Genomic DNA, 18,193 nt, shown 5'->3' with positions numbered 1-18,193 from the left:
AACGCACCAAGTATTGCAGCTACTATCATTAATATGAGTTTTAAGCTCCGGGAAAAGATGCATGTTCTCTGTGGATAAATTATTCTCATAGTTTTAATTAGACAAGAAATTGTGCAATTAAGAGAGAAACAAGTCGTTTAAGACTTCAGAAAAAACAGGGAAACGTTTAAACTGCTGAAAACAAGCGTAAAAAAAACAATTCAAGAGAGCTTTACTGGCAAGACTAAGTGTTTCGTGTTGAAATGGTATTAGTACGAGTCCAGTCTGGGTGGGCGGGGCCTAAGGGAGACAGGGCAGTCCCCAACCCCACTTCCAAAAGCAAACCGATGACAATAGCTCTCACAAGCGAGCAGCGCATGCACTGTGACGCTAGGCGAGACCTAGCAACCCTGACAAATTGAGTCCACTTTGCAAAAATCTACAAAAATTTCACAATAAAGTAAATTTCTAAAACAAATTTTCAGCTTACTACATCTCCAAAGCAGATATGTTGGAATCATACATAGCTGCCAAGAAAGTCAACTGCGGCAGCAGCACGCAACCAAATACTATCACCAGATCAAATATATCCTCATCCTTGTCATTCTTTATAGTAATGACAATAGCAGAACTTGAGAACGCTGTGACAGCAAGTTGCCCCAGCTTGCATTCAGGGCCGGACTAGCAAGCGGGCACCTGGGCATTTCCCCGGTGGGCTGCCAGGGTGGGGGCCGGTTTTGGGCCCCTGGGGTGCCATTTTTGTTACCGGGGGTCGGTAAATATCTGCACCCTGTAAGAAAATTGGCCAAAACCGGCCCTCAAAATGGCTCGGCTGCACCCTCCTCACTCCAGGGGGGGCCGGCCAAGCAGTTTGCCAGGGCCGGTTTCGGTTACCAGTCGGGCCCTGCTGGCAGTTTATCCATTTTCCTCCACAAATCTTCAAAAGATTCTTCTGTCAACATTTGCAGCAATCCCAGTTAGAGACCTAATCAACAACTCCTTAGTGACTAGAATCTTCCCAGAAGACCTAAAGAAAGCATGCATTCACACATTTCGCTAGAAAAATGATTTTCATCCTCTGGATTGTAACAATTACAAGCGTATAGTTAATGGATCGTTCCATGGCACACTAATGGAACAAACAACTTTATTTCCCCCATCTCTCACAATTACTGAAGAAACTGCTTACTCTCAGACTAACAAACAGGTTTTCATCCTGGAAATGGTAGTGAGTCCCCCTAATCATGACATGAAGGACCTAAAAATCACTGTTGACAACATGGAGCAGTTGCATTGCTACTCCTGGATCCTACTGCTGTCAAATCTGTCAAGACTTACAGGTTGAGGTCTTCTGACCTAAGGCTTGGGGCATTGTGAAGATCTTTGAGCCCAAGTCTTGACCATCTTAGTCTGCCAGAGATAAGGCTGATCCCTTCCAGTAGCCATGATGCCACTGACATTTATAGCGCCTATGCAGATAGTGCCTTCCAGAAGGAACCCCAAGAAGGAAAAAAAACCTATGGAAAAAACATCAGATGGCGATGGTGGGCTCCCGGATGGCGAGAGGAAGGACCAAAGGACCCAGCAGATGGCAACTGGACACAGGAACAACCAGAGGCACTAGCAGGAATGGAACCTCCAACAGGAGAGATGGCCCCACAGAGAAAGGGTGAACTCAGCAGGAAAACAGGAGCAGCCAAACTGAAAACATCAACAGGAATGAGGACTATCAGGAGGGTGGAAACACAGCTACAGGAACAAAGAAGTGTTGCAATGCAATGAAGCGAGAAAACCTCCTCCTTGCATGTACCTGGACAGGAAATTACATCAGAAAAAACCGAGGTTGCCATTTTGGATTTGGAAAGTAATTGAATGATGAATGAGAAAGCCACCATGATGGATTGGTTACTAGAAAACTCCTTCCAGTTGAATTCTGGGAAGGAGAACTGTGATGGCTTCCAACATGGCCTCGAGGGAGAGCAACGGCTAAGACTGCACCTACGGGTCAACCGCCACGAAGATGCACCCCCTGTGTTAGCAGTTTTAAACTGCTATTTCAATCTGACAGAATTAACCTTTTTGTTAGGCCCAAATCTTCCTTTGTAATGCATATAAGTCGCCCCTAGGGTAGGCCCTGGACAGCCCAAGGGCAGGGTTCACTGCATTAAAAAAGTTGAACATGTACTTTTATGTTTTACATGTCCTGGTAGTGAAAACCTCTTAAATCTGTTTTTCACCCCTGCAACACCTATCTCACCCATAGAATTAGTATAAAATAGAAGTACAGCTACTCAACAAACTAGGTGCTAAGAAATAACTGTAAAATCATTGGATAAAGGGGGAGATAGTCATTATTGACACCAAGAATGGGATGTGGAAATTGAAAGACAAAGCTAGGCAATTTTGCGATATATTAGAAATTCTTTCAAAATGGTCCACCATTATAACAGGGTGTAGTACGTAGTCATACTTTGCCTCCTGTGGACATTGTATTTGCCACGTGCTTTCACGTGAATGTATTCTTACCTTGTTATAGTTTAAGTGCTTTCTCACGAGCGTGGCTGAATGGCTGATGAGAATCTAGGGTTAATCTTTTCTTTAATAGAAGAATGGATTGCAGAGCAGGGGTGTGGCTCAGCTAAAAACACCTTTTGTTGTAAAAATGAAACATATCTCTTCCATTCAATGTATGCTCTCCCAAAAAAACACAAAAAAGCCTGAAGAAAATCCAATCTATAGCGAAAAATAACAACATTCTCTATTTATTATCGTGATGTGCTTACTGTTTCCTAAATCGTTTGGTTCCACTAGCAGCTGCATTGTTGCAAGACACTTTGTTGAAGCGAAATATTTCATTACACAAAGAAAATACTCATAACCTTTCATGTGAAAGGATTTACACCAATATTCCAAATCTAGAAGTACTTCAAGCAATAGAGAAACATCTAGACGCACAGCCCCCGTACAATGACAATCTATAGGACAGTGTGTGAGAGTTGTTTTAACAAATGCATTTTTAGCTTGCAAGAAAAAATATTATGGTCCAAAAAAGAAACCTCAGTGGGAACCACATTTTCTTCCAAATATAGCAATCTGTATAAAGCTTCATTTGAGTATATTTGACCGCCAACCCATTCTGTTATTGCAAATTATTGTTGCTATTCAGTCATGTTTGGATGAAAAAAGAAAGTTAAGATATGGCACTTAATGCTTTTTATACCTTGTGAAACCAGAGTTAATCCCATGTGAGCAATGAATAACTCCGAAAATCAGTACAATAGAGGACACCTTTTCTGCTCTCACTGTTAGTTGTAGTAATTAAAGAAACAACAGAACTGGGACAAAGGATAAGAGAAAAAAACATAAATATGTTAGGGGTTTCCTCTACCCTCCATCCCACCCCCAATTTCACCGAAGATTACAAGAAACTCCATTGAGACGAAATGAGCATTTGTCAGGGCGAATTCATCAACCTTTTGATCCTTTTGGAATTGACAAAGGTTTATATAAGACAGCAAAGCCATTAAAATTCCTAGGGTACTACCAGCTGCACTCTCAGCTGAACAGCACTATTGGAAATTGAAATCTCAACCTAGGCAAGGAGGGCGGGGTGTACGACTAAAATTTTCAAATATTAGCATAATGAAAGCCCTGTGAATAGATGAACCAGCTTCCTAGCAGGGTGTCCTACAGGGTAAATAAATGCAACTGTGTTTAGGACAGACACAAGGGAGCACGAGCAATGAAAAAATAAATAAAGGGCAAAGCTGGGTTCAATGCAGGGCGTGCTTCTTGAAGACCCAACTTCACCCACTGCAACTATTCTATGTAACATTATGTATCTTTGTTATCATTTGAAAACTTTATTTTGGCATGGACTGCCATAAAAGCACGTAAAATAATAAATACAATACAACATTTAAAAACGTCTCAGCAATTAATACAATAATAATAAAGATCATATAAAAACATCATAATTCAAGTCGAGCAGTCAAAAGACACTTAAGAAGTTCGTGAAAATTTGAGATATAGATATGTCTACTAAATAAGCAAGCAAAACGTTCTAAAACTATCTTCGCAGCTGGAAAATGAGTTTTGTCGATTGCTGTAGAGTCGCAAATACATAAATGGGCTCACATGCCGGAATGTATCTTTGTTATGTTTCTGACACTGTGCTCCAACCACAAATTCGATATCTTTACTCCGCCGTTCCAAAGCCTCTGAATTATTACAATTAAAAAGTAAATAAACTCAAGCCATTTATAACGAAAAATGGAAAAACAGACGTGCTGTTTGGGCATCCTCTCAAATTAGCAACCCACTTCACAACGGAGAAGCTCTGATATGCCTCTCCTCATCTTTTAACTCCACAATCATGGCAGATTACAAGAGCTCTCTACTATTCAAAGACATAAAAGGGATTGATTGTGGCTCAAATAGAAGTCATGAGAAATACCATGCATGCTTTTCTCAGGCTGGCACTAAGGCACAAGTTATATTTCATGTGCTCAGGGAAGTATCCCTTGGGTTTGATAAAAAAAAATCCATCACAAGTGGAAAAATTCTCTTGCATCTCTGGTTCTTATAGACCTGGTGATCAAACAGGTTTTTTTCTTCTGAAATGGCTATGAGCTGTGCAGATCTTTTATGAGGTTCATGATGTAATGGACCTGGGGCAAATTATTGGTATAGAGCCATTGTGGGAGATGTCAGCATGGAAAGGGTGGGAGATGTACATAAAGCCTGGAGCTGTGATGGAGGAGTGCTTTGGTGATGAGAGACTGAAGCACGATAAATACTCGGGGATACATTACAGAGGAACACGAGAGAAGGTGTGAATGGAGTCAGGGGTTTCACTCAAGGAGAGCATCTGAAGGCTGTTGTGAGGGAGCAGGGAGAAAAGGCTGCAATGAAGTTTGGATGGTTATGGTTAATCGGGTTGAGGGGCTAACAGCTGTGTTCTGCTATAGTGTTTTGGGGTAGTTACTAATCTTTCAAAGAAATGGTATGCTTCCATTTATGTTTCAAGGAACTATGAGTTCTAAATCAGATCCCGGGATTACGAGAAAACCTAAAGATGTTACATGCTGGGTTTCTGCGAAACAAACGTTTGTTTCCTTCCTACATGGTTTTGAATTTTAATTCTTGAAACCATTCATCACTGACGCAAACATTAGTGACAACATAATCTCTCACTTGTCTCTAGCTGGGAAAACAGTCTTTATATAGAATCCTAGAAATTGTTCCTTTTTAATGCATTTTTCTTCTTTTTTTCCTCTTACAATTAATTATCCTCACTACATTTCAGTTGATAAATGTTCAATGGGTAGAACTTTGACTTCGAAGACAACACTTTAGCTCTCTTTTCATGTCAAACCTAACAATGTGGTGAGCCGGCCAATCGGGTTTTGGCATTCGGCAATATATGCCTCCTTTCCAACGCAGAGAAAAGTGAATATGAAAAAAGATGAATGGGCTGAGATACAGAGGTACTGAGGCTTGTAATAGAGGGTTAGGGAAACGTTAGGAGTGGGGAGCTCTGCATACATAAAACTATGTCTCCCACACCATATATCCTTCTCTGTGCGCCTACATTGTGTCAAGTCAGCCTCTGAACACCCTAAATGTGCAAAGCCCAAGAGAAGGCTGACAGCTCTTCTACGCAGAACCGTACCTAGAAAGTCCAAAGGCACTTCAAATACTAAACACACATAGCTGGAAACTGCAATCTGCACACACGAAGTAAAGAAAACTGCAAAACGGCTGCTGGGTAAGCCGACAATTATTCTAGAATTGCTTTACTCAAACGGAGGTTATTTACTGTCATACAGTGTTCACGAAAACATAACCAAACTTGGAGACACCAACTCCAAGTGCGGCTAGAGCAGCATAGCAACGCCACAAAAAGGCGAATGTATAAAAATATACCACAATACTTGCCTTAGTGAAAAGAAACAGTTGATAACATCTACATTTCCTTTGGCGCCTCAATACAATGCTTTAAGCCAAACATTCCATGCAAGTGTTTGATTTGTAAAATAAGTGCCGATGCACAAAGATTTTTTCAAAAGCCTCAGTCTGCAGCCGTGCTGACATATGTCGAGACTGATGAATACCAAGGCTGATTAGTATTGATTCCACCTCATTTCTCCTAGTCTCACCTACACACAATCTTTGCCCGTTTATTTCACTCTTCCAGGTCCTTTTTCGCCCTTGTTTTCTCCCCCTTGCTTTCTCCCTTTGCCGGGGTTTCCTCTTTCTTTTTCTCCTCTTTTCCTCCTTTTGTGTTTTTCTAGCTCTTGCTCTGGGTCAAAGTTTCATGTAAGTGCCAATCCCCCAAAAACATGAGTGCCGGTGAACCCCACCTGCAACCAAGGGCTCAAATTAAACGCTAATTCCTGTATGTTTATTCAAGGCCAGACAGAAAACAATAGTTATATCAGCATCTACCTGATGGGCATAGACTACTTCCACCTCTGGATTCATGCAAACAAAGACTTCTAAGATTATGAGCCCAAAATACACATGCAACGGTTTGCCATAAGTTTCACTCCCAGGCCATGCTGTTGCACAATCGTACTCAAGCCCTACATTTTGAGAATAAAATGCATCGGTGACAGCTGCATGGCAAAAACAGGTGATTCGCAGGCATTGTACCAAATGTGTTTAGAATCCTAGCCAATTTACTCCACAATCGAAAGCATGTTCCAAACTTAAAAACACAGGGACCGATTCACAGAGTTTTCTGAATACCCAAGATGAAGTCTGATGCACAATAATCGTGAGCGTAAATTTTGAGATCCTGACTCACGAGAATCTTGACTTAGAGAATCAGGACCTGAGGGGGACCTGCACGGTGAATAACCTGCTGGTACAGTGAATTTAAGGTGTATTAGTAGAACATGCATTTTTCAAGTGGATGGCTAAGGAGGAATTAGGAGGCAAATCATACCCACAAAATCTTAACTTTGTAGCTATTCACACGTTGCTGTTTTTTAAACACAATTTAAGCGCCTAATGCTATTGCCAGCAAAGTCTGGCATATGTGCTAACTGGGTGTGAACAGCAAACAAATGAGGTCTTTACACAAGGAAAAATATTCTTCCAATGGAATAAAGGGGAAAATATTGAGGTATATGCAAAGGTAAATTGGAAGATTTTCCGCTGGTGGAAAAAAATTCAGTTTAAGCCTTATATGTAAATTTTGCACAGAGTTACATTTGTAGGCCAGCCTGTTTTTTACTTCAGTTGAATCCGCTGACTGAGAAAACTTAATCAAAAAATGGAGTCTAAGATTTGTAGCTTTCAGCATGTTTGTGTGATTGTTTGTGAAGCAGGTGCTATATGTACCTATTTAATAGAAAGAGTCTGTTGGACTGTACCGAACTGGGATCCAATTTCATTCATGAGTGTATGGGCAAAAGTACCAACAGCATTAGGTAAGGATAAGAAGTCAACGGAAAATTGGTGATTTATCGAAATGAGAAAAATCACTGTTGATATGTACTTGATTGTAGGGATAATCCGCTATAGTGCCGTGCAGTAGCACTGAGAGAACATGCACAATTTTCTTGAAGACAAGAATAAAATGTTCCCCCTGTTGCAATCATCCTCTACACAATCGAACATGTTCCCTACGCTCAATAGGTATACTACGGGCTGCTATTAACATTTTCCAAGACTGCTTTTGGATCCTGCTCTACTAATGCATGGAACATCTGAAGTAACTGGACCCTATCTAATGCAGCGTTCAAATGTATTAAATGTTATTCATACCATGTATATTTTTGTACATAAATGCTCTAGGAAAGGGCATCAACTTCTATGAGGCTTTGGGCAAGAGCCCCAGCAATGATCTCAGGTAAAGGGGAATCATGCTAGTTAGGACAAGGTCTGAGCAATCCCATTGTTCTGCTCAATGCTCCTGAAGAAATGAAGCCCTGTAATCCAAATACCTTTGTTAAGGAAGACTGAAGAGAAGTGATCAGTGTATTAGTGACAGCAGGGAAGGGGTGTACTTCTATGCGTGGCGCTACTAGGACAAGGAGAAGAAGGGACAGTGTGACAGGAAACAGTAGGAGCAGTATGTGACCCGAGGGGATGATGTGTGAGCAAAGGGACACTGTGTGGGGAAAAGACAGGTAAGAGAGATTAGTGTGCGAACAGAGGGGGCAGTGTGCCACCAAAAAGGGCTATATAGAAAATAAACAAACAAAGCGTCAGGTAGAGAGGGACAGTGTGTGGGTAGAAGGAGTTGGGAGCATATTGTGTGTTGTGTGAACTAACAGGATGTGACAGCAGAAGGTGCAGGAAGCAGAGGGGGTAGTGTGTGATGAAAAAGGGCAGGGAGCAGTGGTGCAATGTGTAAACTGAGGGGACAGTGTAAGAGCAAAGGGGGAAGTGTACATGCAGATGGTACAAGGAGCAGATTTGACAGTGTGAGTAGGGGGTACAGAAGGGCCAAGGAGCAGAGTGACAGTGTGAGAGCAAAAGGGCAGTGTGGGCGCAGAAGGGGCAGTAACTGAGCAAAAAGGGCGTACTATGGGCAGAATGTCAAGAGAGTGGAAGGGTTGCTACTTGAGAACAGGCAGGGAGCACTTTGGGCAATTTGTGAGCAGAGGCTAGTGTGTGAGAAGGGACAGAGGGAATATGGTTTGAGGACAGGCACTTGTCTTTGAGCAGAAAGGACAGGGAGCCGATGGAGGCAGTGTGTGAGGAGATGGGGCATGGTGTGAACAGTGCACAGTGTGTCAGCAGAGAGGGCAATGTCTGAGCAGAATCAGCTTAGAGCAAAGTGTGAGCAAAGGAGGTAGTGTGTGGACAGAACTTAGGGACAGGGACAAGATGAGGCGGTATGTACGCAGAAGAGGTAGCACTGGTGCTCTACTAATAATTCTACGAATGTGACTAGCTATTGCTTAGCTATTCCTACCCCATCCTCTGGATAGGTCCTGGGACTGATCTATAGGGCAATATGGCAGTGCCAGAAGGGCTGGTCTGACAGATCACGGTTTTTTGGCGGTGAGTGGGCCTGTTTTATGGCCTGGTTTGCCGTTTTTTATAGTTGTTTTCCCTGAAATTACCACACCGCCTAAAAAACACTTCTCTACAGCGTCGGATTGGTAACGCGGGCATTCGGGCAATGCCCGAGGGGCCGGTGTCCGAGGGCTGCTGTGGGCTATTTTTTTTAGCAGTCTGGGGGGCTATTTGGGCGCTGTCTCTGTTCTTCTGATACAGCCAGCGGCCCAGTGGGTGTCTGAGTGGCCTTTCTAGGTGCAGATGGGCGCTCATTACCTCCGTTTAGCACCAGGCAGAGGTGTCACTCCCATTGTCTCTCGGGCCGGCCCATTAATGTCTGCACATACTGAGCGGGGGCAGGGGGCTGAGTAGAAGTGCCCTCACTTGCTTCACCAGTCTAAACTAATGTGTTCATTTTTTACCCCCCCCCCTCCTAGAGTTTTTTTTATAAGATTACACCAACGCAGTGATATGAGGAGTGTTTATGCAAATGTGGGCCGATTTTTTTGTTGTGTGTGCCCGGGCCGATTTTCATTCCCAATCCAACCCTGCTTCTCTACAAGTTCAAAACTGCCCCGATTAGCAGGTGTGGGTCACTTCTAAAACCGTCGTTCACTAATGGGAGCGACATTTATGTTGGCGCCTGTGTCTATTTTCTGTTCCAGTCCGACCATGCAGGCTCCATACACGAGAGTGCAACAGGACAACTTGTTATGTATCTGTTTATTTGCTCGTCGACTGAGGAGCTTGCAATGGACACTAGACCTCTTTTAAAGTCGGGTCTCTGGAAGGCTGCCTAATATGCAAATGTAACCGCTGGCCATTAATAGACCACCATACTTCCCTTCCTTTCAGTGAAAGCACTGTGCAGAAATCGTGAGCCCGCCTCTCCCACAAATCCCCTGAACCCATAATGGCAACCATGCACATACAGCCAGGTGTTTTGCTCATAATGAGAGCGGGCCGGGTTGAGTGTCCTGGCTGCAGCCTGCTCTCGCTATACGACAGTTGTGCATGTGCTCCCAATGTGCAGGGACGTCCTGCGTAGACCTGGCCGGACTGGCTGTAAGCAGCTGGCATGCTGCACCCCTGCCCCAGCCCACAGCTGGTCCCATCGTTAGCATCGCGCCGGCGTCTCGCGGTTACAGCCCAGCGTCTCACCGTTACAACGGACCCGAGCGAGCACGCGCCGTCTCCAACCGCTAAAGCGCGCCTTGTTAATGACCCCGGGTCTCTGCAGCTGCACTGCTCACGCCACGCGTTATTTTCCATCCCACTCAGATATATGATCCGTGTTCTTCGTCTGATTCTGTCGGCATCCGCGACATGTAACTCCCGGGAGTGTGTGCGTTCTAATATGTTACATGTTTTCGAAAGTGCGCCTGGGAGAGCGGTAGGACGAAGAGGGCTTGCGGCGAGTTATTTGCATGGCACATAACGGTACATGACGGAGCGGGAGATGGAATGCATATCTCCCAGTTCCATCAACACGGAGAAAGCAGCGCTAGGAGACGGTAAAATGTGCAAAACAACTGTGGATGTGGGGGAGTGCTCAGTCCTATGCAGAGAAGAGATGCCAGCAAGGAAGTCCTAGGGCTGTGGGGTTTCCACAGTGCAGCACACTATTCACCATGAAAGGTCCATTTTATACACATGACAGTTCGGACTGTCCTTTTCTCTATATACCGTTTTGTGGGGGCTATTGGTAAAGACACAGGCTGCTAAATCCGTCCCCACAAAGTTGCCCACAGCGGGTGTCTCTCTGTACCCCAGAAACCCATGTGCGCCCAGCCCGCTCCCTCCTCACCTCAGGGGCTCGGGTCCGAGCAGCCGCTGTCCAGTGCGGCCCCCCCCTGGCGCCCCCTGCTGATCAGCGGCCGCTCCTCCTTCTCCGCCGCCGTTCCTTCCGTTCAGCAGCCCCGGTGCCCCCTAAGCAGCCCGTGTACTCCAGCAGCCGCTGAGCTGTCGCGGGGCCAGCGGTGACGCGCGGGGCTCCTCCTCGCCGCCCGGCTCGGGCTCCCCCGCCCTCGCCGCTCCCGGGCTCCGAGCCCCCGCCGTGCCTGCTGCTGGCCCTGGCCACTTCTCAGACCAACAACAGGCGAGGGCGGGGATGCACATCCCGGCCGGACGTGGGAAACCACTGGACGCGCCGCTGCTGGGAAGAAGATATCCAGCCCGGGGGGACCGGCGGGGAACAAAAATAGACAACAATATGAGGAAATCGGACGCCTCGACTGCTACCATCAGCTGGGGACCTTGGGATGGTCTAATGAGGCTCTGCCCTCCTATCACATGTACCCTGCCGATCTGACTCGCTTTTTGTCTGTCTTATGTCTGAGTAGCAGGATTTCACTCAATATGTTAAAAAAAAAGCAATTTTCCAGTTATTTTATTTTCTGAGTAAAACTAGCCTCTAAGTGGAACAGTCGCTTCTGATGGGGATCGCAACCAAAGAGCAGGGAATACCAGGGCTACTGGAATTATGCGATTCTTCAACCTTACATGGGCGATTCCCGTACAATTATGGATTTGTTACACTTGTGTTACATCGAATAACACGAGACTTGAATCCAATAGTGGGTTTTATAGATCTATTCCATTCTTAATCAAGCACGGACAGCACACGGCGATTGTTCCAAATCCAGTCTCAACTGTGATCTGGAAAATTGGAATCCAGTTCGGAACAAAACAACTTGTCACTCAAGCCATTTTCGTCTATGTAACTTGCAGATTTTAAGAGAAAAAGGTTTCGAACTCAAATTAAAAGTTCCTAAAACTGCTGTCACTAAAGTAGCCATGCAATGGTAGGACCTTAGCAAAGGTCAATAGAACACCTTTCAGTTGCTGATTGCTGTATTTAGGTATTAAACTTAAACTATTCAGAAGAAACCTTTGTCCATACTGTGTTAACGTGTACAACAAGCATTGGCAATACCCATAAGTCTGGCTTATGACCAGTGCTTGAAATGGGAAAATAGAAGTGCAGGTACTCTGTACCAGAGTACCTGCTTGTTTCTGAGACGTGCGGGTACACTCCCATTAAAAGTATTACATTTCTCATGAGAAGTGCCGGTATTCTCCCTCTCAAAATAGAAAAGTGCTGGTACTCAGTACCTGACCGTACCAGCCCATTTAAAGCATTGCTTATGACTGAAAGACCCCTTTTGTGTCATTGACTGGTTTAGGCACTGAAACAGTAATTATTCATGAACTTTGGCACTCATATTTGCACTCATGCATCTAGTTACCCATTTATTGAATTATTCTTGCATTTGTTTTCTGATGCAACCGCAATAAAACATATATAAACCCCAAAACATATGCAAGATACAGTAAAAAAATAAAAGTATAAAAAGGAAAATTTGCTGACAGCTAATCACAGTGAAAGACATACAAAGGATGGACATAATGTGAAACAAATCAACCATTCACCCCCAGTCAAGGGATCTGTGTTAAATCTAGTGTTCTTTAGTTCACCATGCCAACCCAGTTTAAACCCAGCTGATTCAGCGGCATATCAACAACAGTTACTCCACTACCAAATACTCACCTGGACCCATAAAACACACAATTGAGTAAACCGCTGGAATCAAAGTTTCTTGTGTGATCACAATCTCAAGATTAGCTATTCACCATTCCTAACTAACCTCTCACTGATCAAAAAGTTCTTTCCTCTGGTCGATGGACCATTAGTTGAACTAATTGATGGTGATAATGAACATATTTCTAAACTTCTCTATACTTTGAAGTATATAACCACAGACTCAGGTACATTTTGAGTCTTTATCTAAATTAATTGCATGTGAACCACTTCAAAAATACAGTACAGTCACCGTCACTCACCGGAGAAAAAATTAAATTAATCGATCATCAAATACATATTTCCAACTTTGCAATGAAATATGCTCAGAAAGGAGAAGACAGAGAGAAAAGAACATCTGCAAATGAACAAGATTATATTTACCCAGAATGGTGTGAAGACCAACCCCCTGGCCAAAGGGCTGGTAAGGGTCCCCCGGGATAGTTTCAGGAGACAAAGACTTCAGGACATGATTCAGGACAGGATAGATGGCCTCTCTAACACCGACGCTTGCGTCGCACCCCTCTCTGACACTCTCTTCCTCCTCGAGATTCTTCCGCGATCTTCTGTCTAACCCTAATTAAATTAGGATTAAATGTTCTGCATTCGATTCTTCATCAGCATCTCTCGCTATTCCGACAGCGCCCACTCTTCACAGCATCTCAGCATCAACGACTCACAGACAGCATGCCGAGCTCTGCTAATTAACTAACTAAAACTACCTCAGTTATACCTTTCGTTCTTCATGTACCACCCACTAAAGTTTCAATATTGTAAAAATACGAAATCTAATTGGTCAGGCAAGGGGGGGGAAGATCATCACACGATGCTTACATATCGCTTTTTCAGTTAGCCCATTGTTAAAAGACCCATCCCCTTAGTTTTTATTCATGTTTTAGTTTCCCACCCGCATTCATATTTCATCTGCAACAAATGTTTTTAAATTGAACATGTAGACCCATTCATTTAGATTTTTCACTGCCGGTTCTCAGGCTCAGGCACACTGCGACCATGTCCTCTTCTCGACCCTTGTGTCATTCTTCCAGATTGACTTTCAGTTGTCAAGCTATTGTTAGGTGACTCAGCTCACTTCAGCCATACACGAGAGGCCCAAATGCGCACTAGTGATAAAGTAAGAAAGACAAATGTTATTTTCAAAAATAAATAATTTCCCTGTATACCACCCATCTCTACTCTAACCCCCTTTTCTTATTATTATTTCCCGCATTAGCATTAGTTAAATAGCTTGATTTCGCTTCAGCTAAGCAGGTGCCATGCACGCGAGTATTCAAGACTTCATTTTAGTGCCTTCTGCTCATGCACAAGAATTTCCTTCCAAGCCTTATTACGTCATATTGCGTAGATGCAGTTGACACATTCACAGTAAATATTTCCCTGTTAAAGCGGTTTTAGTAATTCGTTCAAGTAGTTAATGTTAGAAAACACATACGCAAGCTTCACTAATTCATGTGTTTATGTGGTGCGCGTTAGTCTCACACAATACGTAATTAATAACATGTTAGTGAGTTAAACGAGTGGATTGCTTCCAAACAAGTCTCTTTTCTACGAGTCCTTGCTCCGTCAATCCCCTGTCTGATGGCATTTTGAGCCATCACTAAATTACCCATCCCTAATCAGATGCCAACTTTACGTATCTCTCAATTTCATTCTCATCTTTTACTTTTTGAACTTCATCTTTATTTTTTAAATCTTTCATCGTCTTATAGATTCTCCCTTTCATTTCTTCCATCTGTATTTCATCATATTCTCTCTTTCTTTTCCTTCCTTTCCCATTCACTAAATATCTTCCCTTCCCTTTGTTTCTGCAACACTTGCACCAAATCATTATTACTAAAACTATCATCATTATACTAATTTTTGGAATAATTATTTGACCTAGAATACTTTTCCCTAAATCGGAAAACCAAGTCCCTATTGAAGTTATACTTTTTGTTAGTCTTTCCCATACACTGTCAACCTCAAGTGGTTTCAAATTGTTGTGTATCGATTTAGATTCCATATGAATTTCCAGATTCATGCCCTTATATAGGTACAATTCACATTGCCCTTATATAGGCATAGAAACCCAGTCTTACTTAGGCATAGCGCATGCTACCCAAATACAGGCATGGCTACTTACATCCGTTCATCTAAGTCACCACGATTTCTTGGAAAAGCAGAATCTTAAGCCGTTAGGGACATCCCCTTGCTTGAATATTGATTTCTCCAAGAAACTCATTATTATGCATGAACATCTATTCCTTAGAGGTCCATTCATGCCGTTCATATGGCATTCCTAAACACCTTCAAGGTAAAAATATACCTTCACTTGCTATGGCAAAGCACGGTGTGGTTTGGTGCAGTTCGACTACCTACTTGCACGACGCAGCTCGCCACAGCAAGTACCGAAGGAAGCCAACTCCCCAGCTGACACACTGACCAAAAGCTGTCATCCTTCTGCCGAGAATCCAGCTCCAGTGTTTCTGACTCCCCTTGCTGGGTGTTGGAAAATCGAGACCCAGGAAGAGATACCAACCTCTCTCATTTTAAGGTATGGAGCTGATTAGAACCTAGAGAAACCTTTGGCAATTCTTGGCCAAACTAAACCTATGCTAAACCAGCACCTATTTCTTTCCTCATACTAGACCTAGGTTAGGTACATTGGGGTAGGCGTATTTTAGAAGCACCAGTTAAGTATTTTAGCCTGTGTTATTTATGTATGTATTTTTAATATGTTAATATGTTATAGCAACAGACATTGCTATTACAGTATTATTTTATTTTATATTACTGTTTACGCTGTACGCATTATACTTCGCATTCTGTCTTACGATTGTAGCAGTTCATATCTCTTGCATGAGAAAGAAGACTGTTCAATAAACCCTTTTTATTGCAACCCCCGTCTCTCTATTTCTGTGCAACTCTGTGGAAACGAAGCATGCACGATTGACTGAGTGAAATAGTTATCTATTGTTTCCACGGCTCTGAAGATATTGTTCCGACTCAAAAGGAAACAAAGTTGTCATGTTTATGCAGTTGTCAGAGACTAATCCCTTCTTGTTAATTCAAGAAAGTTTCTAGTGACGTCTGAGTTTGCTGGCACACACAATTAAGTTTAATGTACTCGATAGAGACATTCTGACCTCAGTCCTATGTCAAATATATAGTGTATATTATTACAATGCGCAGAGCCTATTAGGGATATAGGAACTACACTACATGGCGCCCAACGTTTGGTAAGGCACTAATTTAACGATAGATACTGAAGTAACTCAGTTATGCTTTTCGCAGAGACCCCCTACTCATAATACTCCAATAGACGTCTGGAGTGGGTAAGGGATAATATCCGCCATAGCTGAGTAGGACGAAAAATCCTATGTATTAGCTTTTTGGTATGTTCAACGTTGAAGGATACAGTGTTCCAAAATATTGTGCACCTCATCTTTGTTCCCTTGAAACTTGCTCTGCATTTTTCATTTAAAATTGGCCGACGAAGATACCACCGCAAACGGTGGAGTCACAGGTGACAACGCTGAAACAGCTCTTAACTTTACAGGTTTCCAAGAAACCGATGCAAATGCTATAATCATTCCTCAAAATTTAAGGAAATCCATCACTATAAAACTAATAAAACATGGCCTAACATCAAGAGGTGGTAGGGCAGTTTTTGTGATAGAGGCACATGAATATCACCAGACAGAGGTATTCTATTAGTGGATAGTCTTCCCTGAAGTAAATCCAGTAAGACGTATGTTTCAGTTCTACAAAGAAGAGGATCCACCAAAGGAATATATCCCTTTCGAGGATATTGAAATTCCACTCACATACCAGGAGCATGAGCTCTGGTTTAACGGCGCCCTAAAACATTTAAATCACATTACCAGGCTCGGTCCACTAGGTAGACCAGGAGTAACATGGCCAGTTTTAGCCGGCTATACACCACATCCTGACATTAATGACATGTCAGACGTAGAGTTACTAGCTCAACTCAAGGAGTTAATCAAAATCTAATGACAATTGGTCCAATATGTCATGTGGACTCTTACAGTCCTACCTACAATAGTTATTCCACAACAAACCTCTCACCAGGGGAATACACTAAAAATTACACCACATACTTTATAAGCAGTCATTGGTAAATTACCCACAAAACGTGAACAAATCCATTCTGGATAGCTCAAAAAATTACTCAGATCGAAGCAGTCTTTCCACACAGAATTCTAACAATCTGTTTACCAATGGGGATCACACAACATCTGGAGGACTGCAACACTTGGGATACAGTCTTCACTGCAATCTACACTAAAACACAGGGTGTTCCATCTATGGTGGTAATACCTGACGTCCTGAAACAGATTCAAAACGAATACGGGTCAGAGCCTGCTCTAAATTTAGGTATCAAACTACTGAAAGATTTCAAACAGGTCTCTACAATAATATTATCAAATATTAAAGAAGAAGCAGCATCAGTGGCGATCCGCCAGAAGTTGAGGGAATTTGATGCAACAGAACAACCACAAGAACTAGCCAGAATAATTGAAAAATCCTATGAAGAATTAGGCAGAGACAGTTTAGGTGGGAAACCAGTAAAACGACAACTGTCCGAAAGTTCCGAAAAGGTCTTTCCTAAAAACACTCCTACCTCTTCTGAAAAGAAGTGGGAAAATAGCAAACAAACTTCAAAAGAGAAGTGTTCTCATTCCAGAGGTAAGTCTCCTCAAAAGGAGCCCTCTGAAAAGAGGTCCAACCTCAGGAATTGGGATAATTTTATAAAAACCTTATAGATATCAAGATACTGATACATATTCCTCTCGCACTTTTCAGACTTTGTCACAGAAATCAGAAAGAAGAGGACGGTCAGAAAACAAGGAAGAACACATGAAGTCCAAAGACGATCAACACATTCAGAAAAACAAAAAACGTCAATTCACCAAAAAGAAGGTAGTAGGTCTAAAAATCAGACATGATGAGAATCTTGAGGACACAACTCAAGAATGGAGAATGGGCTCAGACAATGTTGGACAGCGCAGCAGAAGTAACAGTAGCTCGCCAGAACCTGAAGGGACTTCTGGAGACAGTGGACTTGAATGAGGCTATTGAAGTTGAAACTGCAGCTACCAGGGTTAGTTCTCCACATAGGTTATATGAAATAAAACTCCGGTTGGAGGGAGACATACCAAGAAAAGTGAAAGCACTCTTTTGGGAGCGACTTCCCAAAGGCAAGGATATACATCATTATGCTAGCCTTCTCTAATCATATTCCAGTACATTTAAATAATACTTATGCCAGGAAATTGGCAGTCGTCCAAGCCCCAGCATTATACAAAAATCATGTAGATGGGATGAGGATTCTCTTCACCATAAAATCCAGTTGAAAAATCAACCAACTGAGCAAAGGCAGTATCCAGTTAGGCAAGAAGCTAAAAAACAGGTCAGAGAGATCTTAGATCAAATTGAATATCAAGGGGTGATTGAAACATGCACCTCATCAATGAACAATCCTTTGTTTCCTGTCTCCAAACCAGACAATACATATCATCTAGTATTGGATTACAGACATCTAAACCCATGTTGCAAAACATTTGCAGTGCAAAATGCACACAGTACAGCATTAAT

At 42.8% G+C, this 18,193-nt stretch overlaps 1 protein-coding gene across 1 annotated transcript in view; it reads right to left on the bottom strand.

The window, feature by feature from the left end:
- The window catches only part of LRRC8C (leucine rich repeat containing 8 VRAC subunit C), a 248,702-nt gene extending 237,576 nt beyond the window's left edge, over nucleotides 1-11,126 (bottom strand). Inside the window, exon 1 of the mRNA XM_078646079.1 lies at nucleotides 10,805-11,126. The gene's annotated coding sequence lies outside the window, so the exon portion shown is untranslated. The remainder of the gene's footprint in view (nucleotides 1-10,804) is intronic.
- Nucleotides 11,127-18,193: the final 7,067 nt, after the last annotated feature.

Source organism: Lissotriton helveticus, chromosome 1_1 (genome assembly GCF_964261635.1).
Source record: "Lissotriton helveticus chromosome 1_1, aLisHel1.1, whole genome shotgun sequence".
NCBI classification, from domain to species: Eukaryota; Metazoa; Chordata; class Amphibia; order Caudata; family Salamandridae; genus Lissotriton; species Lissotriton helveticus.
The sequence above is the reverse complement of the archived record's forward strand: the minus strand, read 5'-3'. Positions and strand labels throughout refer to the sequence as shown.